The sequence below is a fragment of the Chrysemys picta genome, chromosome 6 (assembly GCF_011386835.1).
Source record: "Chrysemys picta bellii isolate R12L10 chromosome 6, ASM1138683v2, whole genome shotgun sequence".
Lineage (NCBI taxonomy): Eukaryota > Metazoa > Chordata > Testudines > Emydidae > Chrysemys > Chrysemys picta.
Window position 1 is genome coordinate 59,641,333 of NC_088796.1, and position 15,490 is coordinate 59,656,822.

At 43.6% G+C, this 15,490-nt stretch overlaps 1 protein-coding gene across 8 annotated transcripts in view; it reads right to left on the reverse strand.

The window, feature by feature from the left end:
- MCTP1 (multiple C2 and transmembrane domain containing 1) overlaps positions 1-15,490 on the reverse strand; it is a 473,721-nt gene that overhangs the window by 289,996 nt on the left and 168,235 nt on the right. The window lies entirely within an intron of this gene.

Genomic DNA, 15,490 nt, shown 5'->3' on the forward strand with positions numbered 1-15,490 from the left:
CACCATGGTCCTTGTCCCAGTCAGGCTAACGTGTCCGCGCCACTGTGCCGCGTGGGGACCATTGCTGCACAGAGGCAAGCTGCATATGGGCCAGGGCGGAAGCTGCATTGCAGTAGAAGACCCTCCCTTGCTTCCCAGGTCACCCTCAGCAGCGAGATATCGTCCAGGACGAACTCCTGTGGAAAATGTTGAGACAGTGTTCAGTGTAGATGCCCCCTGAAGCTGTTGGCTCTCCCCAAGGCACAGAAACCCAGAGGACAATGCAGCCCTGAAACAATCAGTCCCCCTTACTCACCATTTTGAGGCTCCCATGGGATATGTGTTCTCTGTTTCGGACGGGAAAATTATGCTATTGTGTAGACCCTGTGTGTTTTCTACTCCTTAAGTGCAGGGGGAATCATTACTCTATCTGGTATAAACAATGCTGCCTCTGTTAAATGTTGCATTTTGCCTATACAGCTGCATCAACCTTGAGACCTCAGCCGTCCCTCTTATCACCTGCTCAGAGACTGCAAAGACTCAGGAAGAGACCGCGAAAAAGCAAAGAAGATGTGCTGCAAGAAGTGATGCGGCAATCTATTAAAGAGAATGAGAAAGCACAGAACTGGAGGGAGAGAGAAAGCAGGATCTGCCAGGAAAATGCAGCGCACCGTCGGCAAAGCACCACGCACTGGCAGCAAAGCGCTGATAGGCTCATAAGCATCCTGGAGCGCCAAGCAGACGCTATCCAGGAGCTGGTAGCCATGCAGAAAGAGGAGCAGTACTGCAAAAGCAAACGCCCCCTATAGCCCTTGTCCCAAAACTCTTTCCGTTGTGCCCGACTGTCGCCTACAACCCACTTTCCCCAACTTCCGTGTTCTTCACGCCACCCACTGCCTCCAACACCACTATCTTCACCACCCAGCCCTGAAAACCACGACCCTTACCCTCTGCACTCAACCCCCATCACCATGCAGTATAGCTGTCCTGAAGTGCAGCACTCACTGCACAGCACACCAGACAGGACATACACGAATCTCTGATGGTACTGTTCCCCACTCCACTCCCTTGTTACTTTTCAATAAATAATTTTTTTTCTTTTCAATAAATAGATTTTTTGGCTTTGAAAACATTCTTTATTATTGCATAAAGTAAAAGACTCCTTAGCCCAGGAAATAAACAGGCACAGCAAGTCTGCTTGTCTGCTTAGCAAACACTGATTCCTAAAGATTGGAACTACTGCACTTCACTCCCGTGCAGGGCACCAGATATCACTGCTGGTTTTCAGCCTCAAATTGCTCCCTCAAGGCATCCCTAATCCTTGCAGCCCCGCGCTGGGCCCCTGTAATAGCCCTGCTCTCTGGCTGTGCAAATTCAGCCTCCAGGTGTTGAACCTCAGAGGTCCATGCCTGAGTGAAGCTTTCACCCTTCCCTTCACAAATATTATGAAGGGCACAGCACGCGATATAACCGCGGGGATGCTGTTTTTGGCCAAGTCCAGCTTCCCATACAGAGATCACCAGCGGGCCTTTAAACGGCCAAAGGCACACTCCACAGTCATTCGGCACCGGCTCAGCCTGTAGTTGAACCGTTCCTTGCTGCTGTCAAGGCTCCCTGTGAAGGGTTTCATGAGCCATGGCATTAACGGGTAAGCGGGATCTCCAAGGATCACAATGGGCATTTCAACTTCCCCTACCGTGATCTTCCGCTCTAGGAAAAAAGTCCCGGCCTGCATCTTCTGAACAGCCAAGTGTTCCGAAAGATGTGTGCATCATGCACCTTTCCAGGCCAACCTGTGTTAATGTCAATGAAACGCCCACGGTGATCCACAAGCGCCTGGAGAACCATAGAGAAATACCGCTTCCGATTAACGTACTCGGATCCTAGGTAGGGTGGTGCCAGAATAGGAATGTGCATCCCATCTATCGCCCCTCCACAGTTAAGGAACCCCATTTGTGCAAAGCCATCCACTATTTCCTGCACGTTACCCCAAGTCACGGTTCTTCTGAGTAGGATGCGATTAATGGCCTTGCAAACTTGCATCAACACGATTCCAACGGTCGACTTTCCCACTCCAAACTGGTTTGCGACCGACCGGTAGCTGTCTGGAGTTGCCAGCTTCCAGATTGCAATAGCCACCCACTTCTCCACTGGCAGGGCAGCTCTCAATCTCGTGTCCTTGCGCCGCAGGGTGGGGGCAAGCTCCTCACACAGTCCCATGAAAGTGGCTTTTCTCATCCGAAAGTTCTGCAGCCACTGCTCGTCATCCCAGACTTCCATGACCATGTGATCCCACCACTTGGTGCTTGTTTCCCGAGCCCAAAAGCGGCGTTCCACGGTGCTGAGCATGTCCGTGAATGCCATAAGCAATTTCGTGTCGTACGCGTTACGCGGCTCGATAGCATCGTCGGACTCCTCACCCTCACTCTCACTGTCACTTTGGATCATAAGGAATAGTTTGACAACCAAACGTGACGTGCTGGCGAGACTCGTCAGCAAACGCCTCAGCAGTTCGGACTCCATTTCCTGCAGACGGATCGCGCTGCACAGAAACTGTTGAAAGATGGCGCCAAAGGTGGACGGAAACAAAGGGATTTCTGAGATGCGAAGCGATGCATCACGGGGCATTGGGATAGGACCCAGAATCCCCCACACCCACGCCCCGTTCCCACAACCCACGGTGCCAGAATGGGAAAAGGTGCTCTGTGGGATAGCTGCCTATAATGCACTGCTCCCAATAGCGCTGCAATTGCCGCAAATGTGGCCACGACAGTGTGCTGGGCAGCTGTCAATGTGGACAGATTGCAGCGCTTTTCCTACTCGGCTGCACGAAGTCAGGTTTAACTCACAGCGCTGTACATCTGCAAGTGTAGCCAAGGCCAAAGAGGGATTTCTTCAGGGCTGTTTGGGGTACAAATACCTCCCTCTTCTGGTGAGCAGGACGGGCTGTGCCTTCCTGTCCCCTCCACCTGACCTGGTTCAGCTGCTTCTTGCTCTTTCCTGGGCCATCCCTCTAAACCTTCCCCCTCCTACTCCTCTTCCCACATTGTAGGGCAACCCCTTAAAAGGGGCAATAAATAATCCCTTTTCTTCTAGCCAGACAGACAAAACACCCACAGCATCAAGCTTCTGGGACCAGTGAGCACACTTCCTGACCTCTAATCTTGCTAAAACTGGTATGAATATAAAGAAACAAAGCAAAAACAATTACCAGAGATGTTGACGTGGCAAATTTGAATTTTAACAAGAGTTTAAAGCCATATTGACGAAATGTAAACTGAAGCCTTCCCTTAAGGACAAGCTTTTATGTTTAGTCAATTTATCTCCACATCAAGGGACCTGATTTTCAATACGTGTTTTGCTTAAATCACCTCTAAATCATGACCCGACAGTTCCATTATTACAGACAAAACAAGAAATAAATTCACTACCCAAGGTTCTTATAGTGAATCAATGCACTTTCAATCTGGCAGTGTTTACAATTTTGCACTTTTAGTTAAAACCTAAAATGAAGATATTGGCTACAGTTTTACTATCCATTACACTTTTTCCAAATCATTCTTTGTGATGCAGGGTTAGCTTTGGAGAGTAGGGAAGAGCATGGAGGGACACTACCAAGTTTAAAATGGGGGACGGGGGGAAAGCCACCACATTTTATCACAAAATCTTTACATTTTTAAACTGTACATTTGGCTGGATATTTAAACAAAGATAAAAGTATAACTTAAATTGGGGTCCTGATTCTGCAAATGTTTACACATGTCAACAGGACCAGGTGTTGGAAGATACTCTGACTGAAAGCTTTTGCAGGATTAGCTTATCAGTAATTTTAATTTTCCTAAAATATTACATTTTACAAAAAATTCAAATGTTTATTATAAAAGAATGTAATCTAATTTCATTTTTCTAGACTGCAGACAGCTATTTCAGACAGCTATTTCAGCTGTTTACACACACAAAGGTAGTTTTCCTTTGGCACAGGCACCTAATATAATGAAAGCCTGATTTGGAAGATGAAGGAGCAAAGGGGAGCATGAGCAGGCCCCAAATCTCTATTATATCTAGCTTTTAAAACCAAACACTTCTTGAGACAGGCATAGATGGCCTGTGGCTGAGACTGCAGCTCTGCTGAAGTGCAGACAGTTTAATACATAAATTGATTTTTTCACTACCCATAAACAGCCCATTATAACTACTTATATATTGTTCCATGCAGGCCAACAAGTGGGCAGAGGATAGTTACAGAGGCCAACAGCTGTCATATTAAGTAATTTTATTAACCCAACAGAAAATTAATTGTAAAGTATCAGCATTTTTTCAATTGGGTAATTTTTCTTCCACTGTTTTGATAGAAACATCTTCAATGTTGAAAATTGTTGAGGTTACTGGGAGACCTTCAATATTCAGAAATTAATGTTCCCCTAGCCATATTCGAGTCACTTCTACACTCAGCTATACAGAACATTTACTTTCTCAACTCCAGGCATGTGCAATGTCTCTTACATAAGAGATTTCAAACTTCCTTATTCTTTTTAATATAGGTTCCTTTTGTATTATCTTTAGACCTCCTATGGGTCTATCATCAGAAGGGCAGCTTTCCACTTTCAGCAATTAAGCTATATCTGTTTGGATGAGTTCTACAAACTAGTGAGATTCATATTTAAATATTCTATCTGCTTATCAACCTTAATCATTTGGGATAACAACAATGTAATCATCAAAATGTTAGCTCTGTGTCGCACCCATCTTGTCTTGAACAGAAAGTAAATTACTGCTTTTTCAAAACTCTATAGCAAATTAAGTTTAGCTATTTATTTCAAGAGGGTAGTCCAAAGTTAACATGCATCTTTTTATCTACTGGCCCTGACAGATGTATTGGAACAGCCTGTTCTATATCCATATTTCAAGTAGGTGCTTTACATCTTTATTTTCTCGGCTATTCCTGACAACCTAAGGAATGTTTTTCTTTTATATACTAATATCTCTATTTATGATAAAATTATGCATGATTTTGACAGGCATTTTTTCAAAGCGTAGCTGCAATTTACATATCTATTTCTGTTTACACCGGTTTTCCCTTTATACTACATTATTTTTCATCTATTACAATTTACACAAGCTCACATCAAGATGGCAAATTGTGGTCATGATCCTGCAAATGTAATAATCATCCCCTTGGTCATCACAAGGAATTGAACCTGAAACCTCAGAGTTCAGAGCATAACCTTCTATAGTTCAAGCTTAAGGACTTTTTAAAGAAGTAAAAATAGCAGAGTTGCTTACTATGTGGATCAGGCACATAGGGTCTCATGTCATATAGACTGAATGGTGGACTTCACAGTTATGTATGTGCTTAAATTGACAGATGTGGGTAACAACTGAAGCCAGTGAAGCTACTCACATGCATATAATTAAGCATGTGCATGTTTGCAGGATGCCTAAGCAACTAAAGAGAACAAACCTGCTAATTACATTACTCAGCAAGACCCAAACTCACCTGGAGCGAAGCTCACTCCATTATATTTCCATCACCATTCTCACAGATAATACAGTTTTAAATTTTTCTTTATTTTCACATCTGATATGAGTCTCTCAGCAGTGCCACAAAGAGGCACTTCTATATGGAACATGGGCCACCTCTCTTTCTCAGATCCCAGTAACACAAGTGAATCAAGAGAAAAACAGAACTTCTGAATAAGCAATACAATAAATTATAATTGATAATCATTCCTTTAAATGATTAAAAATATAAAATGACATTAAGAATTTGTGTTTTATGGACAACAGTTAGTGGAATCATAATGATATTTGTTGTGATCCTGTTTGGCAAATAAAAATTAACTCTATCTGTGGTGGTTTTCCCAGATAGCTCCACCTGTCAGACAACATGATTCCTCAATGTTATTTTATATCTGCATTTATGTAGATATAAAATTTGTGCATCTAACTGTTAAGATTGTTATAAGTTTTACTACTAGAAAACAATTTCCATAATCTAAAATTAAATATAAAAAAGAGTGTCTGTCAGAAGGCATACCAAGTGGCTATATAGATTTAGTGTAGCTAAAGACATTTTTCATGCTTCAAAGTTTAAAATCCTGTTGTGCTGAGTACCCTTTCCTCTACTGTACCTCTTGCTGTAAGCTTTAAAACTGTTGCTAGAAAATAATGGATAGCAAATTATTTTGTTAATAGCCCTACACAGAGCAGTGACCATTTATACCAAAGTAATATAATCGTTTTTGGTATGAAGCTGCTTTGGCTCCAGTTATCTGTTTCCTCACTGATCTTGAGGGACTTAAGCAAGACATACTTGTCCTGAGCTTCAACTCATGACTGGTTTCTAAACTGCTCAAGTGCATAATACCAGACTCAAGTTGACCAGTGAGGCCACCAACCCAGTGCTAATTATCAGGACTGTTACCAGCTGTGTGGTGGATATAGTTTGGATGGGCGACATCCATCAAGATAAAAAAAACTTGTGCACCTTGCATGAAATTAGTGTCCCGCTAGCTGCCTGAAGACGGTGGTAAGTGAAAGAGAAAAGTGAAATTTCTGAAGAAGCCTCATGAGATATTCTGTCCAAGTTAAAATGCCTGAGCAGGATACTAGCATGCATAATAGTCGCAGAAAGGCATGAGCTTCAGAAGAGCTGTTGACAGAATTATTGTCTCCTTTCCTTGGAGATGCATACATTATACAGCCTGGAATCAATCACCACTCCAAAATATTGAATCACTGGAAAAGTTTCTTATAAAGCCATAGTCCTCCCCAATCCCCAAAAAATCATTGTCATTTCCATGTCCTGAACTGCTTGGTTCTCCAAAGGGTCCCGACCAATAAGTTTTCCAAAAAGAACAGATGCAAATTTATTTTTCTCTGAAAGCTGAAATACGAAAAATTACAACTTTGAAAAACTCTCTCAGGAAAATTGTAAATTTATAGGGAAGAGATTTGTATTGTATTGTTGCTGTTATGAAAAGTGGAGAATCCAAGGCAGAGAGAACAAAATAGGTAGGTTTATGGAAGCAAGCATCTTTGAGGTCTATCAAAGATACAGAAGCTTAATTTGGAAAGTTTATATTTTGAATTTATAGTTACTGTACACTTGGTGGTAAACAGCAGATGAATTAAACATTATGGTTTAACTCCAACTGAGGTATCAATATTTGGCTCCAATCTCTGCAAACTGTTGGTGACTCATTGTCTCTCTCAAGAAATTTGGGGACAGATTTTTAAAGGCATTTAAGTATTTAAAGATGCTGATAGGCACTTACTGGAATTTTCAAGAGCACTTAAGCCAGGAGAGATTTAGGTGCCAGTAGAAGCCCGTCTGTATCTATAGAAGTCTAAATATCCTTGAAAAATCGGCCTCTTTGAGCCCACTCTAACAAAACACACCAGTGTGTGCTTAATTTTAAGCAGATAAGTAGTCCCCTTCCAGTCACTGGACTTACCTCATATGCTTTGAGTTTAAGCACATGCTTTGTTCTTTTCTGGATCATGGTGTTTAAGAAGCAGGAGAGTGAAGGAATCTGCCCTTGGAAAGATATTTCAGTGCCATCCAAGATCTGTGGCAAATTATTTCCAGGATCTACCTGGCTAATATGGTGTGCACACACAAGTGAACATAAAATTCTGGTCTTTCCTTTTTGTTTGTTTTGTTTGCAAGAGGTATCAGGAGTCATGGAGAACTTCTGAAAGTGAAGTCTGCCCTGGATCTCTCTCCTCTGTCTATTTCAACTGACTCTAAAGTATGATATCCAAGGCTTTCTGTACCTTGACAGATGAAAACTACAAAAAGGATCTCTAGGTTGATTATAGGAACAAGAATCTCATTAGAGAAGGCTTTGGTGACTGCTTTGTCAGACCTCACCAAAGTGCCTGCCAGAGGAATTAAGGGGCCATTAGCTACTTAACCTGGGGTGTATGGGATGGCCAGGGAGGAGTAGTACCTCTGATGGGGGGGGACTTGTCGTACCCTTTGGGGGTAGTCCATCCGCTTTGGTCCCCACCTGTCACTCAGCTGTCACCTGTGGCTCCAAGTAGCTGCAGCATGTGCAGCGGCCACACCACGGGCAACGGCTTCAACAGGCCAGCCAAACCAGGTGAGTGTAACTGATGGGACTCAAACCCTCAGTGCATTAGGGATATGCCTTCCCTGCATGTGACGTCAGCTCTGGCGGATTGGGCGAAAGAGATCACTAAGATCCAACGGCCAAGAAGGCGGTTCTGCAATGCTTTGTGGAAAGCGAAGGACTTGACGAGGCACGAAAGACGTCAAGGCCATCCACTGCAACTAAAGAAGTTACCAGTCATGACGATTTTTTGTACCATTGGTGTTTGGCTTCTAAGGTCGAGAGAGTGGGATTGCTCCCGTGCAATGGCTCTACCACTCAGAAGCTTTCACGCACAGGTCCTGTGCAAATCATCAAACATCATCATCATCATACTACCCAAGTCCTGCGGCAATGAGGGAGGGGCAAAGCGACAGGTGGAGCTTACCACTGGGAGTTGTAGTCCCAATCCTGCACGCAGGCGGCCTGTGGATAGGTGGCCGTCCAGCTCTGTACTTGGGGCAGCAGAGTTGCCCAGCAGCATCCCAGACGTCTGAGCAGCCCTCTTCAGGACAGCACTGCTCACCCTAGTAAGGGAGGGGCCTAGAAAAGGTGGCCTAAAAATTGCCTGCCCTACAACAATTGGCCAGCAAGCCGCGGCTGGCAGTTCAACCCAATCTGCGGCCGAAACCAAAAGAAAAATTTGGGAAAACTTACCATTGGTGTATGGAATGTTCGTACCCTCATGGATCGAGAAGCTGTTGCAAGACCTGAGAGAAGGACAGCCCTCATTGCTCGAGAACTAGTCCGTTATAACATCGATATAGCGGCATTAAGTGAAACAAGATTGCCTGAGGAAGGTTTCTTGAGTGAACCAGGAGGTGGTTACACCTTCTTCTGGAAGGGTAAGACTGAGACAGAGGATAGAATACATGGAGTTGGTCTGGCAATAAAAACCTTATTGATGCATCAACTCCCAGACCTTCCAGTGGGTATCAATGCCAAATGTCATGTCACCATCATCAGTGCATATGCACCCACTTTAACATGCTCTGACAACTCAAAGGAACAATTCTATGAAGATCTCGACATACTGATCAAGGCCACACCTGTAACAGATAAACTACTCCTACTTGGAGATTTCAATGCCTGAGTCGGGACTGACAGTTAGAACTGGAAAGGAGTAATCGGGCCACATGGTGTAGGCAAAACGAACAGTAATGGACTACTTCTTTTGAGTCTTTGTTCTGAAAATGACCTGACCATTACCAACACTTTGTTCCGACAAGTGGACAAATACAAAACGACGTGGATGCACCCTAGGTCCAAACAGTGGCATCTGATAGATTATGCCATTGTTAGAAGGCGAGACATCCGAGACGTACTGATTACCAGAGTAATGCGAGCCTCAGAGTGCTGGACAGATCACAGATTAGTCAGGATGTCTCTTCAACTCTACATCGTTCCTTCTCGGCAAAAACGCCCTAAGCATGTGTGACCTGCTTTCAATATAGCCAAACTGAAGGATGCTCAATGTTTCAACAAATTCCAGAAGAGTCCAAACTGACATCCCACGGACAACTGATCGGTACTGTAACCAAAAAGTGGGACCAGTTCAAGTGACTGACACAGCGATAACATCTCTTGGACCAAAGAAAAGAACACATCAGTATTGGTTTGATGAGAACCAAGAAGAAATATGCTCAGCACTGGAAGTAAAGAGAAAAGCTTTTATCGAATGGCAGAATGACCCCTCCTCAGTCTCTAAACGAGACCATTTCATGTACCTTCAGAGCAAAACACAGAAAGACCTCCGTCAGATACAAGACAACTGGTGGGAGAGCAAAGCCAAAGAAATTGAGCACTATGCTGAGACCCACAACTTAAAGATGTTCTTTAGTGCTATTAAGACTGTCTATGGACCCTTTAAACCAAGGACCACCCCACTGCTCTCATTAGACAACACAATGCTGATTAAAGATAAAGAAGGCATCAACAAAAGATGGCGAGAACACTTTAGCAACCTTCTCAATAGACCATCAACCATGAAGAATAATGTCCTTAATGAAATTCCAAAACAACCTGCTCTGACAGATCTTGACTTTCCGCCCACTATAGAAGAGATTAAGAAAGCTGTTAGCCAGATGAGTTCAGGGAAAGCTCCTGGAAAAGATGGGATACCAGCAGAGATATACAAAGCCGCGATGCTACTATTGTCTCTCTTTTCAAGAACAAAGGCAGCAAAGCAGAATGTGGAAACTATAGAGGCATATCCCTCCTTTCTGTTGGAGGGAAGATCATCGCCCGTGTTATCTTGAACCGCCTAATAGCTAGTATTTCCGAGGCAAATCTACCTGAAAGTCAATGTGGTTTTCGACCTGGCTGGAGCACAGTTGACATGGTGTTTGCTGTCAGACAAATACAAGAGAAGTGCATTGAACAAAACATGCACCTGTATGCTGTCTTCATAGATCTGACAAAGGTGTTTGATACCGTCAACAGGGAGGACCTTTGGACCATTCTAACACGACTTTGTTGCCCAAGAAAATTTGTCCAGATTATACGCCTTTTTTGTGACAGCATGACAGGTGAAGTATTGTCTGATGGAGCCACATCAGCCCCCTTTAACATCAACAACAGTGTGAAACAAGGATGTGTTCTCGCTCCTGTCCTATTTAACCTGTTCTTTGCATGTGTCCTTAACCATGCACTGAAAGATCTGGACCAAGGTGTATACTTGAAATACCGGCACGATGGTTCACTTTTTGACTTCCGTTGCCTGAATGCAAAGACTAAGACAGTGCAGAAACTCCTTCTTGAGGCACTCTTTGCTGATGATTGTGCCCTCATGGCTCACACTGAAAATGATCTTCAGCACATTGTCAACAAGTTTGCTGAGGCCTCGCAACTTTTCGGACTATCAGCCTCGGAAAGACAGAAGTTCTCCATCAACCTGCACCCGGATCAAATGCTTCTGGGCCGAGTAGCTCCATCGACGGCACTCAGCTGAAAGTAGTGGAGAACTTTAAATATCTGGGTAGTGATGGTTCACTGGATAATGAGATCAATGCACGAATATCCAAAGCAAGCCAGGCACTTGGCTGTCTGCGTGTCAAAGTTTTAAATCACCACAACATCCGGATGTCTACAAAACTGCTTGTGTACAGAGCTATTGTCCTTTCATCTCTTTTGTACGGGTGCGAAACATGGACACTATATAGGCGTCACATCAAGCAGCTCGAAGCATTTCACATGCGCTGCCTCCGCAACATCATGAAGATCCGCTGGCAAGACAAAGTGCCCAATCTCGAGGTCCTTGAGAGCGCCCAGATGACAAGCATCGAAATGATGATCATGAAGTCACAGCTATGTTGGACCGGTCATGTCAGCCGCATGGATGCCAACAGAATACCCCGCCAGCTTCTGAATGGTGAGCTCTCCCAGGGCATCCGGCATATAGGTCGTCCACGGAAACGTTACAAGGACACCATCAAAGCCAATCTGCACTACAGCAGTATCAAACCTAGGGACCCTGAGGACGCCGCCAGTGACAGAACACAGTGGCGTGCAACAGTCAGAAATACCTGCATCGCCTTTGAGGAAGACCGCTGCTGGCGTCTACAAGAGGCACGCGAACGACGTCACAGAGCATCAGCAGCGCACAATCCACTGACCGCGAACTTCCCATGTACCATCTGCAGCAAAATGTGCACCTCTAGAATTGGCTTGTACAGTCACCAGAGGGCACACCATAAGACCAACAACTGATGATCTGCACAGATTTATCATCATCGGATTCGATGGACTACCAAGAAGAAAGAAGCAGCAGCAGCTACTTAACCTGACTATCAACTACCAGAATCATAAATAAGTTAATTATTCCTTCTCCATGGGCAGATAGACAGAAAACTCAGTGGATGCTCCAAGATATTCAGAGAAATTCTACAGATTTCAGGGTGTTCACACAGATGAGCATTAGGATTGCCAACTTTCTGCTCGCAGAACACCCTTGCCCCACCCCCTGCCTCATCTCTTCTCCAAGACCCTGTCCCCACTCACTCCATCCCCCCTCCTTCAGTTGCTCCCTCTCCCCCACCCTCGCTCATTTTCACTGGGCTGGGGTAGGGGGTTGCGGTGCGGGAGGAGGAGCAGGAGCGGCCAGAAGGCTCCGCTCCCACAGCTCCTATTGGCCATGGTTCCTGGCCAATGGGAGTTATGGAGTTGGCACTCAGGACAGTGCCTGCACCGCAGGCAGGTGCAGTGTGTGGAGCACCCCTGGCCGCCTCTGCATCTAGGAGCCAGAGGGACAGGCTGGCCACTTCTGGGAGCCATGTGGAGCCAGCCACTGTGGCCAATCAGACTTTTAGCAGCCCGGTCAGCACAGCTGCCAGGGTCCCTTTTCGACCAGGTGTTCCTAATGAGCGGATCATCTCTCTGCCCTTTGCCCAGAGTTACCTCATTTCTCACAGCAGCATGGCTTTCATAACAGCTTCCCCCACATAGGTCAAACCCCTTTAAAAGAAAACTGTTAAAGCAGAATGGGAATAGCAGCAACCAGGTCATTATTAAATCCGATGGGTATTTCCCTGCTAGTCTGCCAGAGGTTGCTGAGTCCATGTGTCCGCAGCTTAATTCCCCCATCTACCCTGTCATGTCCATTTAACAGGAGAAAGCTGAGCAAACATTGTTCATAAGATACCCTTTAGTGGGGTCAGAGAGAAGAAAGGATGATGCAATTAGGCCCCCAAACTCCTCCCTCAAACAAATTTTGGGCAACTATTATTGGTTTTCTGATAGTTTTATCCCTTCTAAAAATAAAATTAGAAAGAGTGCCCCCACCCTTTATTAGCAAATGAACAAACATTCTACAAAATATTCCTGAGGCAATATTTTTTATCAGATTATTTAGGTTGTTGTACAAATTGTTAGTAGGCTTATTCATCCCATATGAATGTTGTGCAGAGTGCTGGCATTATGGTCCTTTCTGTTCATCTAAATACACATTGGCTACTTATAAATTAAACAACTTTTTTTTTAAAGACGTACAGAAGTTCATATGTGATCACAAGAAAGACAGTAAATATTCAACATGGTACCTAATCATGAGAAACCTCTTGGAGGCTAACAATTTAAAATATATTACAGATACAAAAGCTAAACAATGATGTTTGGTTCTAAGAGTTTCCTGACCCCTGTTTGTTTCTCTCATGTTTATCTTACAATGGCCTGCAGAGTATAGACACTGCACACCCAGCTAGCACTGGTATAGATAGCAGTGTACTGAGTCAGTGCTTAGGTGAGTAGAGTAGAGTGTCCGACAGGCCTAAATCCTAGGGCATAGGATTCAGGATAGGATAGGTCTACGCACCCAAGTGGTGCCTTCCCACATTTACAATGTTATTTTTAGCAGTGTATTGGCCTGCTGCCGGTGCCTTTCCCTACCACAGTGAAAGACGCCGGCAGCAGGAGGCAGCAGGGAAAGTCTCTGGCAGCTGCCTGTGAGGAGCTGCCAGAGCCTTTCCCTGCTACCCCCTAACCTCCTACTGGAGCCTTTCACTGCTGCCTGTAGCTACACAACTTGCCTTTCACCGCAGCGCCTAGCTGCATGTTTCCTACACTCTGACACAAACATAGGCAGGAGTAAACAAGGAGAGGTCATACAACTGTTTTCTGTTTCTTTTGAAGCTCAGAATAAACAATAACTTTATTATAAAAGCTGGCATATGGTTAAATCTATTCTCTTGTCGCCAGTCTGCTAATTCTGGCTGGATCTGGTAGAACACTATTGCAACTAATGATTCAAAAGTAGTTTGTCTGCTCTTTTTTCTGTATAAGAATATAGTGTGCTCAAGATATGCATAAATGCTGAACATTTTTGAACAAGCTAGAGAAAGCCTATATTGTAGTGTCCACGCATGCTGTTAATTTAACCCCCTCCCCCAGCCCCGATGTTGCCAGTGTTCATCAATGCCCAAGGCCACTCTTTCTGAAGGCAGACACATTCTTTTCAGTAGTACAGCAAGGCATATTTCATACGTTTATATAGCCATGTAATATGCTTTCTTGATAGAGGTACAGCATGTCATGTCTTCAGGCAAAAAGCAAGTAGTTAAACAGCCAAGAGGTTAAGTTTTTAGCAAAACTAACAGAATGGTCACTGTCTGTTTCAACACTGCTGATTTCATCAATAAAATAAGCACTGTGGGAATATTAGTTTCTACCAAGCACCTTCAACAAAACAAATCAGGATTCATTTGAGCCATAGTACTGCCAATAAGTTCAAAGAATACAAGAGAAAAAATACATCTGAACATAAAACGATCAGTGTTCACGTTTCACTTTCCTCAGAAAAAGACTAGTATGGTTTTAATGTACATCATACACCATGAAAGCCTGACTGCAGACTTTCATAAACAGTATCACATATAACTCATAAATCCAAGAGATGGTGTCTTCAAAACAAGTCTCAAGGTGAAATTCAACACTAGAGAAAAATGTTTTTTTCTGTAGAATTGTTAGGTGGGAGGGATTTTCTGGGGTCTCATGAGGCCAAATATATTGCTGGTGTAACTCCAGTCAAGTCAGAGTTACACAAGAAAAAATACGATGCTCAAAGTCTTCCACAGAATCCAAAAAAATCTCCAATCACACTTGAATTCAGAAAAATCCCACAAGTACCATCATCACTACCAGTGGAAGAATCTATTTCTTTAAGCAGAATTAATGAAAAAAGACTCATGAAATAAATTAGCTGACCCTTTCACATGTGTAAAAGTATTCAGTTCTCAGTATAGCTGAAGAGTATGTGCTTCCCTGCCATTTTGGCAAAAAAAATTATTGGGAAGTTATAGGTGTGTGTGAGGGAGCAGATGGACTGCAGGGAACTAGCTAACAGATCTTATAGATTTCCAAGCCAAGAGCTGCAGTGCTCTTATGTAAAACAAATATCTAAGGGCTTCAAAGTCCATGAAAAAGCATGGACCATTTAAAATACATTTTTCCCCAAAATGTAGTTTGAGATCCTAGAATCACCTTCATGTGCCAGTTAAATACAAAAATCATATGTGCATTTCCTCATCACTGTTCAGTAATCTGAAAAGCATAGTGCCAGACACATTTAGTGCTAATCAATTTCTGTGGTAACTAGAATTTTAAACAAATTAGAACAAACTTAACACACAAAAGGCCTCTGATTTGCCTGAAGAGTGCAGGATTACATTGCTAGTTGTATCATAAGCACTGCACACAAAGCATAACTCGATCAATATCCACAGACAGATGTCATGTTTATGCCCATGAAAGATCCAAAACCGAGGCACTTCCTCCATTTCAAAGGTGACAAATATACATATATATTATAGTAAATGTAGCACATTTTCTCAAGTTCACCTTGAATGGCCATAATTTAGAAAAAATAGTCATAGTTTGAATAGCTGAATCTCCATACTACAAAA